The sequence below is a fragment of the Coccinella septempunctata genome, chromosome 1, assembly GCF_907165205.1.
Source record: "Coccinella septempunctata chromosome 1, icCocSept1.1, whole genome shotgun sequence".
In the NCBI taxonomy this organism is placed as follows: domain Eukaryota; kingdom Metazoa; phylum Arthropoda; class Insecta; order Coleoptera; family Coccinellidae; genus Coccinella; species Coccinella septempunctata.
Genome location: NC_058189.1, coordinates 48155156 through 48171810, shown reverse-complemented (window position 1 = coordinate 48171810; position 16655 = coordinate 48155156). Strand labels below are relative to the sequence as shown.

The 16655-nt window shown below is 35.8% G+C and overlaps 1 protein-coding gene and 1 long non-coding RNA gene across 3 annotated transcripts in view; one reads left to right on the top strand and one right to left on the bottom strand.

Annotated features, from left to right (window-relative positions):
- LOC123322642 (cyclin-dependent kinase 14) overlaps positions 1-16655 on the top strand; it is a 204272-nt gene that overhangs the window by 18617 nt on the left and 169000 nt on the right. The window contains exon 1 of one of the 2 annotated variants that reach the window (XM_044910603.1): positions 14994-15592. The exons of the other annotated variant lie outside the window; for it this stretch is intronic. The gene's annotated coding sequence lies outside the window, so the exon portion shown is untranslated. Of the gene's footprint in view, positions 1-14993; positions 15593-16655 lie in introns of those variants that run through there. 2 annotated transcript variants of the gene reach the window in all.
- On the bottom strand, positions 109-2331 carry LOC123322652. Its single transcript, XR_006539194.1, has 3 exons — positions 1499-2331; positions 1314-1429; positions 109-285 (listed from the first exon to the last, which is right to left on the bottom strand). It is a non-coding gene; the product is annotated as an uncharacterized LOC123322652 (long non-coding RNA).

The following is a 16655-nucleotide window of genomic DNA, read 5'->3' as shown; positions in this document are numbered from 1 at the left end:
AACATACAACAAAAATTAGGCTGAGCCATAGGAAATCTGGGAAAAGCGACTGGATCACTCAAGGATTACTTAAAGCCATAAACAGGAAAAACAATTTATACAAGGAAATGGTGAAACATAATTTTAATATCGAGTTGAAACAACAATATACAAGATACAGAAATATCTTACACAAGTTGATCAGGAACGCTAAAAGAGATTACATGAACACCTTTGTCGCGAAATACACTTCAACAACAAAATCCCTTTGGTCTTACGTGGATAACCTCTGCGGCAGATCCAAACCTGAAACAGAAATAAAATCTATTATTAATGATGAAGGACAGGAAGTCACAAACACGGAACAAATTGTAGAGGAGTTCGGCAAATATTACAACGAAGTAGGTAAAAAGCTAGCAGATAAGATACCATATACTCCAGAGAAGAAAGAGTGTGAAATTTTTTGTAATGAAACATTTTTTCTATTCCCGACAACTCCAAAGGAAGTGAAAGAGGTGATAGAATCACTAAAAAACGGAGGATCTCCCGGAGTTGATGGAATTAGACCAGAACTTCTGAAAAACATCCAAGAAGAAATAGTAGAACCCCTTGTGTTAATGACGAATATGTGTTTTGAAACAGCTAAGTTTCCCAGAATTTTCAAAGTGGGGGTCATCAAACCAATTTTCAAATCAGGAGAAAAGGACAAGATGACAAATTATAGACCGATATGCCTTATATCGAATGTAGCTAAAATTCTAGAGAAATTATTGAAGGTGAGAATTGTCAAGTTCCTAGAAAAAAATGAGGTTCTCTCTGAACACCAGTACGGATTCAGAGAAGGTAAATCAACCGAGGATGCAATTAGGAGAATGATGGGAAAGATTTATGGTTGGTTAGATAGTGGGAAAACAGGTCTGTGTGTCTTTGTAGACCTTGAAAAGGCCTTCGACACTGTTTCACACAAAAACTTTTAGATAAACTCTACCGAAATGGCTTTCGGGGTAAATCATATGAATTATTGAAAAACTATTTAACTGATAGGGTCCAATTTGTAAAAATAAACGATTCTTCTAGTAAGCTGAGAAATATCGAATGTGGAGTACCCCAGGGAACAGTGTTGGGACCAATCTTGTTCTTGGTTTATATGAATGGTTTATTACTAATGGAGAAGAAAGGCGAGGTCATTAGTTTTGCGGATGACACTGCCATATTGTACGAGGGAAATTCATGGCAAGAATTAAAATCCGAGACTGAAAAAGACCTTTCCAAAATAAAACAATGGTTTGAGATGAATAAATTAACAATGAACGTAAAAAAAACAAAGTACTTACCATTTACTTCCTATGAGTCAGGTCTCCCGAACTTGGGTCCTCTGAAAGTCAACGACTTCACAGCAATACCCGAAACTGACTCCATCAAGTATCTCGGCATTACAATCGATAGACACCTGAAATGGAACATACATATAGACAATTTGGTGAGAAAACTCAGACACCTTCTATCAAACTTTAGATACCTTAAAAAGTATCTGGACATCGAAAAGCTTATGCTGATATATAATGCTCTATGCCAATCGCTAATAAAGTATGGAATTATTGCCTGGGGCGGAGCATACGAATGCCACATGAAAAGAGTAGAAGTGATCCAGAAATGGTTGCTCCGTGTAATCCATGGAAAGCCCCATTTGTTTCCATCGGACGAATTATACGCCTTATCACGGGCAATGAATCCTCACCAGTTGTTTGTATCCCAGATATTAACGGCCATCTGTTCTGGGAAAGTTCACCTCACTTTAAGACAAACCGAATGTAGGTATGAAACTAGGGGTAAGATAATCCACGTGATTCCTAGAGCTGAAAAGCGAATTGGACAAAGATGCTTCACATACCTAGCTCCACGCATATATTGCATGATCCCGAAGAACCTGAAAGACATAAGACCAATTAAGAAACAAATAAATATGATGAAAGGATGGATTTCTGAAAAAGGAAGAAAATATTTCAGATCGATGATTAATTTATAATAATAAATCAACCCTCATACTCAGGAATTCCTGCCTACCTCGGATTGGACTCTGGTTGATGCGTTGGTAATACTGTACTACACTTCAACAAAACATGGGTACAACACCACACAGTTGTTACTGAATTATCGACACTTCATTTTTGATATAGTTCGTTGATTTCTTCGTTGGTTCGTTTTTGATTCGGAATAAGATTTCATTTTAAATGTGGCTACTGTAATAATGTTTATATGTTAAGTAATTGTATATCGCGTACAGGCTTCAGCCTCTGCGATTCATGTTTATGTCACAATAAACTATTCTATCTATCTATCTATCTATCTATCTATCTATCTCTTACAGAAATATTCCAGAAAGTGTCGCCCACGGCTTTCACAACTTTTTTCATACAAATCTCAATAACTCATTAAACGTTGAGTTTTTTCCCAAGGTCTGGTATGTATACTGTTGTGATTACCATGAAATCAGCTATTTTACGATGCGAAGAAATACTGGGTGTGCCCTTTCAAATAAGAAAGTTGTAGGTTGTTTCCGATGCAACCGGAAGTTGTAGGGGTCTGAAAATATTTTAGGGACAAATGCAGTTATGAACACTGTTCCTCACTTCATCCACACACTGTATTTCCTTCCACATGAACCCTAATGAAATTCAGGAGTTCTCGGTTGAAACATAATTTATTTACAAAGGAGATGTTACATATTGGACCTGAATTCAGGGATAATGTCTGTGAAGAGAAGACCTTGAATATATCCGAACATAATTTTTGGTGGAATTCGAAAAGCAGTAAGTAGGTGTGATTTACTAAAATCACTTCAAGATTCGTATTGCTCGCCTTACGGTGTAAGGTGTAACTCTCAGATGAAGTGATTTCTGCCATTCGAAACCCTAAAATATCTTCGTTCACCCTATTAACGAGCTCATGCATCGTAACTCGTGCTGAATGCTATTAGGGAGACAAAGAAAACCACTCGTCAGATTTTACGGTTATATCTCCCGCGAAAATTGGTCAGATTCATACCGAAATTATATGGCGCCACGTCTGCACAATTCGTTTACCATTTCTTTGTAATATCCGTTCATTTTTTGCGTCCGTTTTGTAGGTACCGTCAACATTCCATTGTCCTGCTACTTGCAAACGGTTCCTTTTTTTACCCTCTTTCATCGCAGATGAGAGAAATGATGCGAAAGTCCCTATCCCGTTTATTTCGAACCCCCGCCCGCAAAAAACCTGGAATATAATGGGGAAATGAAAAATTATTATTCACACCGTCAACCGTACAAGAGGGGTCCTTAAACGCGTCTTCTAGTAGGTTGTCAAGGATGATTATCCCATGAAAACGTTCCACTTATATCACGTGTTTAGCCAGCAATCAGGATTGAACGATCTCATCTTCGGCTGGATGGCTTCCACAGGGTGGGCCTTGTTAACGTGCGCCAGCTCCCGGTTGAGCTTTTAGGCGCTTTCTTTGCGTTCTCCGAATGCATTCTGGTTTAACAGTACTCAAAAGGTTTTTTTAATTGATTCAGACTTCCGACTCTTCAATAACTCATTTCGAAACCGGTTTCGAACAATACGTGATTAATTTTTCTCATTACATCCTTTTTCGTACGCTTGTTCATATTCATTTAATGAATGAATGGATGAAAATATTTTCCCGAAAACCTCCATTAAGCTAGCAGAACTATAATACTTTCGAATTTTTTTTTGCGGCCATAATTTTAGGCTAATTTTTACCCAAATTAAAACTTTTTTGCTCCCCAATTTTTGGAGAAATTGGGGGTTCTGCTAGCTTAACGTTAAACTAGCAGAACCCAGAAGCTAATAAAACATTTAACAGAAATCTGACAATGTCATAATTTCTGACTCATTTTAGGCTTTCATTTGAACCTACTTCGGATTTCCCTGAATGAGTATTTAAAAAAAAGGTTCTGCTATCTTGACTGTAAACTAGCAGAACCCAGAAGCCAATAGAACATTTAGCAGAAATCTGACAATATCATAATTTTAGGCTCTCATTTGAACCTACTTCGGATTTCCCTGAATGAGTATTTAAAAACAAAGGTTCTGCTAGCTTGACTGTAAATTAGCAGAAACCAGAAGCCAATAGAACATTTAGCAGAAATCTGACAATATAATAATTTTAGGCTCTCATTTGAACCTACTTCGGATTTCCCTGAATGAGTATTGAAAAAAAAAGGTTCTGCTAGCTTGATTGTAAACGAGCAGAACCCAGAAGCCAATAGAACATTTAGCAGAAATCTGACAATATCATAATTTTAGGCTCTCATTTGAACCTACTTCGGATTTCCCTGAATGAGTATTTAAAAAAAAGGTTCTACTAGCTTGACTGTAAACTAGCAGAACCTAGAAGCAAATAGAACATTTAGCAGAAATCTGACAATATCATAATTTTAGGCTCTCATTTGAACCTACTTTGGATTTCCCTGAATGAGTATGGAAAAAAAAGGTTTTGCTAGCTTGACTGTAAACTAGCAGAACCCAGAAGCCAATAGAACATTCAGCAGAAATCTGACTATATAATAATTTTAGGCTCTCATTTGAACCTACTGCGGATTTCCCTGAATTAGTATATAAAAAAAAAGTTATGCTTGCTTGACGGTAAAGCTAGCAGAACCTTTTTTGTTTAAAAAAAACTCATTCAGGTAAATCCGCAGTAGGTTCAAATGAAAGCCTAAAATGAGTCTGAAATTATGATATTGTCAGATTTCTGCTAAATGTTATATTAGCTTCTGGGTTCTGCTAGCTTAACGTTAAGCCGGTTAAGCTAGCAGAACCTCCAATTCCTCTTAAAATTGGGGAGCAAAAAATTTTAATTGGGTTAAAAAATTAGCCTAAAATTATGGCCACAAAAAAATCCAAAATTCGAAAGCGGTTCTGATAGCTTAATGGGGGTTTCCCAAAATACAGATCCTATGAACTATCAGCTCAAAATCTTTCCTTGTTTTTATACGATTCATTTCTCAATTTTGAGTGGTTTTTTCCGTAGTACCTATACATTTCAAACACAAGCGAAGATAATTCCTGTCCGAATACAAGGATAAAATGTGATTTGTAACCCTGAATTCTTACCGCTGTTTACTGTCCGGAAGGTACAGCAAACACAAGCTGTACTTCAGTTGAGGTTATCGAGAATGATGAATGGTTGTTTTATCCCACGTCTAGACCAATTCATCTTAGGCTTGTCAGATTGATTCCAAAATCGATCGTGGAAAAAGTATCAGAATTATATATTTCCTTTTCCATAATGATTTCATTAGATTTTAAGATAAGCAAGAAATACAGGACGTTCTCGAATTTAAGATCAAAACTAGCACCATAAGAGAATTTTATTTTTCGAAAATCTATCCAACGAAAACAATTTTTGAAGTAAAATCATAAGGGGTTGTTATTTTCATAATAATAATAAAGTTATGAGATCTGAAAAAATTATGTGAGCAACATCTACTTAGTGCTTCATATTATGTTTAGTTTTATGACTCAGTGTTTTTTATAACCTGTAAAAAAAAATTAAAACTGTCAACTCGTCATCACCTTCCAAAGGCTGTATCTTGAAAGGGAGGTACATTTCGAAAAAAATTATGGGAACTACCCCTGCTTATTTTCATCGAGGAATCATCTACCTACGTCCTTCGCATTTGTTTACAGACACCCTGTATATTTCCAGTATTCACTATTTTGTAGAAAATTGCTCAATCAGCTCAATGCTCATTTTATTCGCGATTGAGGATTTTGTCATGCACTCTTTACGAGGAGTAAAAGGTGGTTGAGTCTGTTTAAAATATGTTACTAATAATTCACTTCAGCTCAACTAGAAGAGGTTGGGTTCTGCTTAGTGGATACTGCTATCACCAGGTCCTCTGAAAATCACTTTTCTATATCTATATAGATTGTATTCTTCACTTGGACTAAGAGTAAGGTGCATTTATCTAACGCGATATGTAGCAAGTATTGTTTGTGTTTGAAAAAGATTCGAAGAATCGAATGGAGCAATCTCTTCCACTCGAGGTATCGTTCAAGAAGTAGGAGTGTTCTGTTTCAAAACGGAAACAGCTGCGAGGTCGGTACGAAATTCACATTTTGCTTAGGTGTCAACTATCGAATGTGGGCGGGTTCCGTTGAATGCAAAAGGTGTTCTTGGGATTCGTGAATTGACCTTTCAAAACCCCTTCGCTGTCAGGTAAGAGAAAAGTTCCATTTGTGGACTTCCAGCCTATAGTCCAGTAAACAGAGCTCTGAAATCACTTTTCTCGGAATAAGCTGCATTTTTGATATAATGATTGTAACGGTGAAAGAAATACATGGTCAAAAATGCAGGTGTCAGAATTATCAGGAACATTGAAAAATTCGTGCAAATGTTAGAAAAATCACGTTTTTCTCGAAATTTTCGACAATGAGGAGGTTTATCGAAAAAAGTTTCGAACAAAAGTTGTAGAGCGGAAAATTCTAATAAGACTCAAGTCGTTTTTCAACCTCAAAGTGATCATCCCTACTGATTAGCAACGTATATCTGTATTTTTAATTTCGCCCTCGGCTACATGACAAGAAGATACCAGAAAGTGTAGTTTGGGGCGCAGCTTATTTGGCCAGGGTTGTACTCTTGTTCCGATATACGCTCTAAACGCTCGAATTTCTGGCTTGGACGGCAGCTTAGACGGGGAAACCAGATGTTCATGATTTGACTGAATTTAAATGAATAGACTTCGTATATCGACTGTGACTAGCGCTATACTCCCGAACAACGCGATTGTGAGTAGCATCGAAACGTGTCAAATTGATAAAATAAAATTTTGAGAAAATTAGGCATTATATTTTGTTCATCTCTATGGTGAATAAAAACTTGGGGAATGGGGAATATTATATCTCTATGCAAAAAATTTCAGTAGTGTGAGGGATATAATCGAAAGCGAATATCTCCAAAAAAGGGTATATCAAATTTTGGTAGAATATATTATTTGCCCCCACAACAGGCATAATTTATTTTTCATTTCAAAACACGTAAGAAAAATAATTGTTTTATCGTACAGGGAATTCGAAATCGCTTGATTTTGGCTGTTTATGGTTCTTCTAAACTAGATGATTTCCAAAATATCTTCAAACGATGAAAACTTTCCATAGGCACTTTTTCACTGGGAATACAATACTATATTCAATTTTTTTATCTCCTGTATTAAGGGTGGAAAAACAACAGCTTAGTTACAAATACGTGCTTCTTGTGATCGCATATCGATATGTCGATATCTTCAAGGCAAAATCAGCATAAAAGTAAAATAATCACCACTGATCTCTGAGTCTCACATACATCATTCTATGAATAAAGTGGACATAGAATTAGAATACTTCAATACATTGTAATTGTAAGGTCATACAATACGGTGAATTTTCATAAATTTTCTGCCCTAGATTATTTCCAAAAAGAAGCATTTCCATAGATATAGGCAACCGAGAGAGCAAGATCACCAATCGTTTCATTTTTTAATGGGGATGTATTAAAACAGAATTTCAAGACTTCAGTTATAAATAGGGCTGATTAAGAGCAAAGTCAGAAACGCCATCAGAGACGTTTCTGCGTTATGCTGTTGAATTCTGCTAGAAAGAGATTTAGAATTTGTTAGCAGAATGATGGTACCTACTCAATTTGAGAACTTTTTATGAGTTATATTAATATAAACATTGATTATAGAAATTCTGCTTGATATGTATTCAAATTGAGTGTAACATGAATCACATGATTTTATTTAATTTATAGATGTTCCAGCTAACAAATGAAATTCTAGTTTTAATTCGTCTTATAGAGATGGAAATTTATTGTGAGTGGAAATTTTTGTGTTCAATGGTTTCATAGAATTCTGTCGAAAATGGGAATTTCCCTGAAATGGTGATTTTGCTTTGAGTATAGAAGTAAAATATGGACATATACAGGCTGTACCAAATTCGAAGGCCTATTAGACGTTTCTGGAGAACTGAAGCTATTTGAAATCTGAAAATTTGGATTATGATATTGTTCGACATAATCTACTGACCTTAAATATTCTTGAAGCCCAAGCACTTTCAGTTATACAGGGAATGGAAATAAATTTTTCCAAAATTTCTTTTTCTCTATTTTTCTTTTCTGATATGATACAGTATTCAATTTTGTTTATATTTCTGTTCAAATCGTTGCATTCGTCCAAATTGTTTTCATAATATTGAGAAAAAAATGAAACATTCCACAGAGTAGTGTTCCAAATGCTGTGTCAAAAATGGGAATCAAGATTTGCCCATAACTTTCGTTTTTCAAATTAGAACCCTAATTTTTTATGATTGCGTAGGATTCTTCGAAGAAAAATAATGACTAATGTGTTCTAATATGTGAATGCTCTAAAAATGAATAAATCCTGAGTTATATGGGATTTTCTGAATTTATGTCGTACGAAGAGCGTAAAATTAATAAAATCTGTGTCATATCAATAATACATGGTCATAGAAAATCCAGTTCTCCAGAAACGTCTAACATAGTCCCTCGAACTTGGTACACCCTGGATATTTTCGAAAAGCTATTTATTTTTTGCATAACCTCAAATCAAAAAAAGATACCTTCCGTATTCAAAATAAAGAAGTTTTTTTCAGCCTTAGTAGAAGAGATAACAAAAAATCGAATATGGATCTGTATTCCCAGTGAAAAAGTGTCTGTAGAAAGTTTTGATCCTTTTAAGATATTTTCAACAATAAAGAAGCTATGACACATTTTTTTAATCGACAAAATATCAAAATTTGGTTATATCTCCAAGACAAAGGAAGATATTGTAAAAAGGTTTTCACTAATGGACTTTTAACAAATATGCAACACTGCAACAGGCTCAATTATTTTATTTTTTTGAGATTGCTACAATATAGCACCAATCCTTTCGATACTAGCATCTGTTTGAAAAATTACGGGGGAGTTTGGAGCAAAAATTGCCAAAATAGGAGAACTAGACAAATATTTCTTTCATTTCATTGAACGATTTTTCGCAGGCATCCGTCCACTTGAAATCTAACTTTTTTTTCAGTAAATTATGAAATGGTTCTAGAATTCTACACTGATTGGAAATATATTTATGATGAAAATATATTTTTCCAAGAAATTGCCCGATATTCTTTGTTTTTGGAATGAATGAATTTCATGGCTTTCACGTTATCATAAATCGGACGAATGGTATTATTTTCTATGATATGTCCCAGGTATTTTACTGAATTTTGAGTAAAAGCTTTTTTATACATATCTTTTACTCTGATAGGAATCGACGAGAAAGCCGAATTGATATCTAGCGCTGAAAACTACTTAACAATCTCTAGTTTTTTTATCATTTCACCAATTAACAGAAAAGGTTGAGATTCCGAAACAACAATTTTGTTAAAATATAGAAAATCTATGCATAAACGTGATCTTCTGTTATCTTCTTCAATAAATTCATTAAAATTCATAAACTTCATATTGTGGATCTAGTATATTTCATTTTTTAATTAATTTCTTCCTTTCTCTGCAGAAGTTTTAGGTTTTCATCTGGAGTTAAACAAAATTTTTCAATACAATCGAGACTTATCAACAAGTCATATTCAAAATACTTTTGTTTATAACAATTACTTCAATGAAATCCTCAATATTAATGGTCTTCCATTTTCAATCTTACAATACCATCTGTTTTATCAATATCTACCACAGGTTGTTCTGAACGTGCTCCTTTATTCTATCAATTCTTTGCCCATTTTTTTCGAAATCTTATAATTTATCGTTGCAATATCAGCTTCAGTATCATATATACCTTCAATCTTTTCCTAGTTATTTACCAACACGTCCAGTCGAATCAGTGGTATCTCATATCATTCCTAGTTTTTTTAATTCGATAATTCATCATTACGGTTTTCACGAGGTTCAGCTTTATTAACTGCATTTGTTTTCTCTTTATTCCAACAAACGTCCTGTCTATGAAATCTGTTCGGTGAACCCAATTTGTCACAGATCTGACTAGCTTTTTTTTCATATTCACGTTTTGACTCTTTCTTCATCCCTACTGTCTTATGGAATTTTGCGTTCTCATCTTTAACTGATAACGTGTTTTTGAAAGGCAATGCAGCATTTCATTATTCAATTTATTCTGAATGAAAATTGGTAGACCAATAACGATTAGATCAATTAAAATATTTTCAGGCATGTGATAGTCACTAACTTTATTTTTCAATTGCGTATTCCGCAAAATTTCAATTTTTTTCTTTCTTATCTTAAAAACGAAGCGTCTTCAGGTATTCAAGTTCATTAAAAAAAAATTATTTATTCTTATGCGACATACGACTACTTTCAATAAACCTTTTGTGCCACCCGGTATGATGGAAACGTCGACTTAATACCAAATTCATAGCGAATAATTTTATAGCAAAAGCTGTTATTTCATGTTCCGAAAATACGAGCGAAAATATTTTAAGAATTATAAAGCACTCTCCAGACGAAATAACTTGAAGCCAACCCTGTATTCCAGGCAGATGTTCGCTCGACAAACTACTCGTTTCTGGGTTGTCGTCGTGCGGGAAATTCAAAATGCGATTGCCTCGCTCAAATACAGATATACGTTGCTAATCAGTCGGTATGAACACTTTGAGTATGGGAAAAAACTTGATTCTCACTAGAATTTTCCGCTCTACAACTTCTGTTCGAAACTTTTTTTGATAAACCTCCTCATTTTCGAAAATTTCGAGAAAAACGTGATTTTTCTAACATTTGCACGAATTTTTCAATGTTCCTGATAATTCTGACACCTGCATTTTCGACCATATATTTCTTTCACCGTTACAATCATTATATCAAAAATGCAGCTTATTCCGAGAAAAGTGATTTCAGAGCTGTGTTTACTGGACTACTAGACAAAAATGAATGTAGATGACAGTTATCGGAATCGGCTGTTTGCAAATGAAAATCAGTCCAATCGATGCATTGATATTGATAATCATGATGAATAATTTCAACCGCATCGCATTGATTATGCTTATTAATTCGAAATTTATTCATATCTGGATATCTATTATTGATGTTGGTAATGACGTTAACGAAGTTGCGGAAACTGAGGTTGGTGAATGGGAAATTACTCCCATCTCTCCATACCATTCATTTATTCAAATTGTGACAGAGCCATGCTTGTACGCGGTGGGCAAAATTGGTGATACCTGAACTACGCAACTTTTTAACCCAACGAGATAGAGGAAAATGAATGGCACATTAGGGTCGTTTTTTTTTTTCGAGAATTTTATAATGCCATCAACTGCTTTCCACTATCTTCTTTTGTTTTCGAGGTATAGGCCAAAATTGAAATTTGGGCGATTTCAACTTTGGTCATTATCTCCGTTTCTGTTTGTGCTAGGATGTTGAAATGAAAACATTATGGAGACATTTTTTTGATAGCAATCCAGTGGCGTTCTATGATTTTGTCAAACAGGTTTATTTTCTGAGCTATAACATAAAGTTGTGTTTTTTCGTATGAAAACAGCAGTTTAAAATGACTTAGAAAGAATCGCCATTTTTTCCCGTTTCAGAGATATATCATTCATCGCCCTCACTCATGTTAAACTACTGTTTTCATAATAAATAACACATCTTTATGTTATAGCCTAGCATAGAAACGGAGATAATGACCAAAGTTGAAATTTTTATTTTGGCCTATAACTCGAAACCAAAGAAGATAGAGGAATGCAGTTGATGGCATTATTAGTTTCTTGAAAAAAGACGACCGTAATGTGCCTTACGTTTTCCTCTATCTCGTTGAAAAAGTTGTAGTTCAGGTATCACAAATTTTGCCCATCCTGTACATTGTACAGGGTGGGCAAAATTCGATGGGATTTAATGGCAGCTCTGTCACCGTAAGAGCTAGGAAAAAATGGATGGCACATTTTCGACCTCGATTTCCAAAAATGGATAAGGGCCAAAACCGTATCCCCCTATCTTCTTTTGTTTTCAAGTTATAAGTGAAAATCCATTTTGTTGATCTTTGAATTGGTGTGTATTTCGTAAAGTTTCAGTGCTATCGAAAAAACAAATTGTACATTCTACAGACAGTTTTTTTTTTGTAGAAAGCAGAGGCGCAGTCAAAGATTTTTTCAGTCTGCCACTTCAGTGATTAATAGTAGCTTTCATTTCTTCAAATATAAACCCATGTTTTTTTACACATTCCAGTCCTTTAGTATTATCTGATTCAGAATGTATAATATACGTCGTGTCTCTTTTCGTTCATCCAATAAAAAAAAAACTCACAAACTAGTTCGTTGAAGTCATTTTCATTGATAATATAATAATGCGTATAGAGCTTTATGCTTGGACCCGGTAGAGTACCTCTACCAAACATTAGACCTGTACCTATATAGGGGGAATTGTCTAGGACAGCCTGTCAGAATAGTAAAAAATGATCATTGTACATTCTCCAGCGTGACAGATTAAGATATATGTGGTTAATTACATGTTGAAAAATATATACTCTCTTAATCTGACAATTTAAGCGCGAAGAAAATGTGTGGGAGGGCGCCAAACTAACTTGCAAAAAAAACGTCACGTGTACATTTTCGAACGCGATGGCTTTTTTTCTTATTTTGAAGATAGTGATTTAAGAATAACGGAAAAAATATAATCTGACAGTTTCAGCAAGCCGAAACCATAAAAAGTGGCCATAAAAGTCACAAAAATCAGTTTTTTAAAATAATATCCTCTTCTGAGCATCAAATTGTTTTCGTATAGCATAACTTTTTCTACAAATTTTGTGCGAACCAATTTTTTCTACGTTTGAAAGTTTTTGAGATGTATGGCTATTAATGTACATTAGACTGGGTTTCATTGACCTTGGCCTTTCGCATGTGTGGCTAAGCTCCTTGCCCTCATCGCCTTCTAGCTCGAACGGTTAAGAGTATGTAAAATTGCTTCAGACAAGAGTATAAAATTTTATCAACTGCAACTTTCCTAATGAATAGAGAAACGATTAGAAGTACATGAAAGGAGATATTTAAAGAAAATGCTTTGTTATCATTTTCAAACTGTCAGATTAAGAAAACCCCCCTGATTAGGGTCCGATTAATGGGTCAACACAACACCGAGATTAACCATCTGTATGAAAATCTGACACGCTCGAGTGCAAGTATGTACGATTTTTTTTTGCATTTTCAAAGGATAGCTGTGACCTTGCGTCACATCTGAATTGTCAGTCTTTTCAAAAGTAGCTTCCTTTGAAGCAGACGCTTTCCCCACCGCTGAAAGTGCATACCCACATCATAGAACCTTTTTTCTTTCTACCATCTAATCTTCAAAATCCACTAGGTCTCCACGACGCTCGAGTAAATCCCGATTCAGCATCGTCGGCTCCCCAACTATAGTGCATATATTGAAAAGTTGAGATTGCAAAATGTTTGACACTGAAATATGCAAATAATATAATAGCAAAATTTCAGCCTTACTGAAAAGATTTCTTGACACATTTGCAATCAACTTCAAAAACTTCGAGAACGTCAGATTAAGAGAGTATATACTTCATCAAGTATTTCGATCATCTTGATCATCATGTATCTAAATCTGACACGCTCGAGTATGTACAATGATTGTTTTTCTTTTACTATTCTGACACGCTGTTCTAGACAATTTCCCCTATATACAGGTATAATTTTTGATAGAGGTACTCTACAGGGTCCCCTTATATTAATCTGACATGCTCGAGTAAATTCCGAATTTCCCTCTTGGGCTCCCCAACTACACCGGCCGATTGGGAAAGAGTTCTCTTCACAGATGAGTCTAGATTCTGCCTCTACCATTGTGATCGACTTTGCTTTGTATACAAACGTCCACATGAAAGATATGCTCAGTGCAATTTCCTGAATACTACTGGTTTCGGGGGAGGATCGATTATGGTTTGGGGTGGAATATCTTTGACTGCTCGCACAGACCTAGTGGTCGTTGATAATGGAGCTATGAATGCTGATGAGTATATAAGGAACATTCTTGAAGTGCATGTAGTGCCATTTGCCCCATACATTGGTGAAAATTTCATTTTTATGGACGAAAATGCCAGACCCCATCGTGCGCGCATCGTTCAGGAGTACCTTGAAAAGGTTGAAGTCTCTCGAATGAAATGGCCAGCAAGAAGTCCAGATCTCAATCCGATTGAGCAGGTTTGGGACAACCTCAATAGAAGGCTGAGAAGTTCAGAAAATCATCCAGCTACTTTTAATGACATAGGAATCCAACTCGGAGAAATCTGGGAAGGATTAGATCAGAACATTTTAAGATCACCCATTTTGAGTATGAACCGTCGTTGCCGAGCTGTAATTAACGCAAGGGGTGGAAATACCAAGTATTAAATCACTTATCAGCATTTCAGTATTTTGAAAATTGTTCATTTCTCTTCTTCCACATAAGATTCGGTGAAATCATGAATTTTTCTTCCATTTAATGTGTCTTGTTTCGTTCAAAACCTTCCCGAGAGAACATAAAAAATAAGTTATAAAGTCAATGTAGAGTTAACTTTCATTAAAATTGAGATTTTCAGAATGTGCGTTAATTTTTTTGCGCAGTGTATATGTAGGTACTTCAGCAGGTGCTGCTCGATTTGAAGGACTGATCTATTCAATCGATGATCATCTTGAAACTTGATTTGATGTGATTTCGAGTGAAACGGTGAAAACACCGTGTATTCATCCTATTTCATGATTTATTCCGGTCGGAAATTGAAAAAATTACGATTCTTGCGAGGCGCACTTTAAAACGGACCATTCTTAATTCGAACAGCGTGATGAGTAAATGTTGCGGAATATTTTTTAATCGAAACGAGAATCCCATTTCGGAACAGCACCATGCGCACCGAATCTTCCTGTTCATCCAGCAACGTGCTTCCACTGCTCTACCTCTTCCAGATTCCAGAGACGCTACACGCGGCATTCTCACCATACCGGTAGCCCGAGCAAGTTCTGCAAGTTCTCCGACAATCGCGTCGTCAACTGCAACTCGCCACAAAACATTGTGGGCGCTTACGCCGATCCGCGGGACCCTATTCCGATAGTGGAATTCAACCAACAACGCCGGTAGTCATTCATGTGATTCATTATTCAGTTTGGAGCACGGCGTCGACGAAGTCACTTGCGTTTTAGCGCACGTACGTACCTACTGCATGCTACCTGAACGGTGTTGTTGGATCGAGAGGAATCACCGTTGAAAGTGGGACGATTTTCGCGTTCTACTATTCAGTTTCCACTCGCAATAGTCGTTTTCCAGCTCCGATAAATCCGCGAACGTTTTGCGCGTCCAGTTTGAACGTTTTCGTGGTTGTGTTTGCATCGAAGTATTCCGTATATTGCAGAACTGTGTGTCGGCCGATTGGTATTTTCTTGAAGGTCGTTCCCCGTTCGATAACGGCGATTAATGATAATAATAATAAATCGCTGAATGGCTAATTTTCGGCTACTTCCTGTGGATCTTGTGAAACGTGTGGTTTGAGCACATCTGTCTGGAGCTTGGTTGCGATTTGAATTGGATTCGGGCCTGCTTGTTATATTCTCTCTTCTGTTGGGATCGAATTCAGTATACTTCGTAAGTAGTGCATATCTGGGTTTACGAGGGTTGTATTCGTATTACGAGCAGCGATAAAACTGGTGATTAGTTTTCGCCCACTTGTAATCAGTGGAAAATTTTCCATCAGTTTTCGCCCATTTATTCATGGAGCGAATAATCATTTGTATGTTTCATTCGCTGCAGAGAGCTTTCTGTGAATTTAGTAAATCGGCCATGTCGTAGTCTTATTGCAAAATCAGTCATATTATAATACGCCTAGGCTTTTTCAATACGACTAGGCTAATTGCAATATCACAGCAATAATCCAGGATCTCACAGTTTGACTGACAATTTGAGTCGTATTATAATACGCCTGCTGCTCATTAGGCTTATTATTGTCAAAATTCAAAAACGCGCGAATACTTCGGATTCTGATTGATTATACTCGTCGTATGGTAAAAGGACTGACGGCTTGTCATGATAATTGTGCAATTTATGCAAAAATGAAGAAATAGTGATAATTACCAAAAAAACAGTAGTAGTAGTGTAATGTAATGGGCCAAAAAAGACTGCAGAAAAAATGGTGAACGTGAGTAATAAACCCCCATTGAGCTAGCAGAACCACTTTCGAATTTTTGATTTTTTTTTGCGGCCATAATTTTAGGCTAATTTATTACCCCAATTAAAAATTTTTTGCTCCCCAATTTTTGGAGAAAATATTTAGCAGAAATCTGACAATACCATAATTTTAGGCTTATTTTAGGCTCTCATTTGAACCTACTGCGGATTTCCCTAGAATGTTTTTTTTTAAAAACATTCTAGGGCTTGGTTTTGTCAGATTTCTGCTAAATGTTTTATTAGCTGCAGATTCTACATGAACAATCGATTATCGGTTTTGTCCGGATAGCGACAGGTCGGGTAGACGGAACTCCCAATTTCTCCAATAATTGGAGAGCAAAAAAATTCGCACTAGGGTAATAAATTAGCCTAAAATTAGCCTGAAAGGATGGTGTGATCAGATTCTGGATAAATATTGTATTAGCGGTTTGGTTCTGCTAGCTTGACGGTAAAGCCAGATTTCTGCTAAATGTTTTATTAGCTT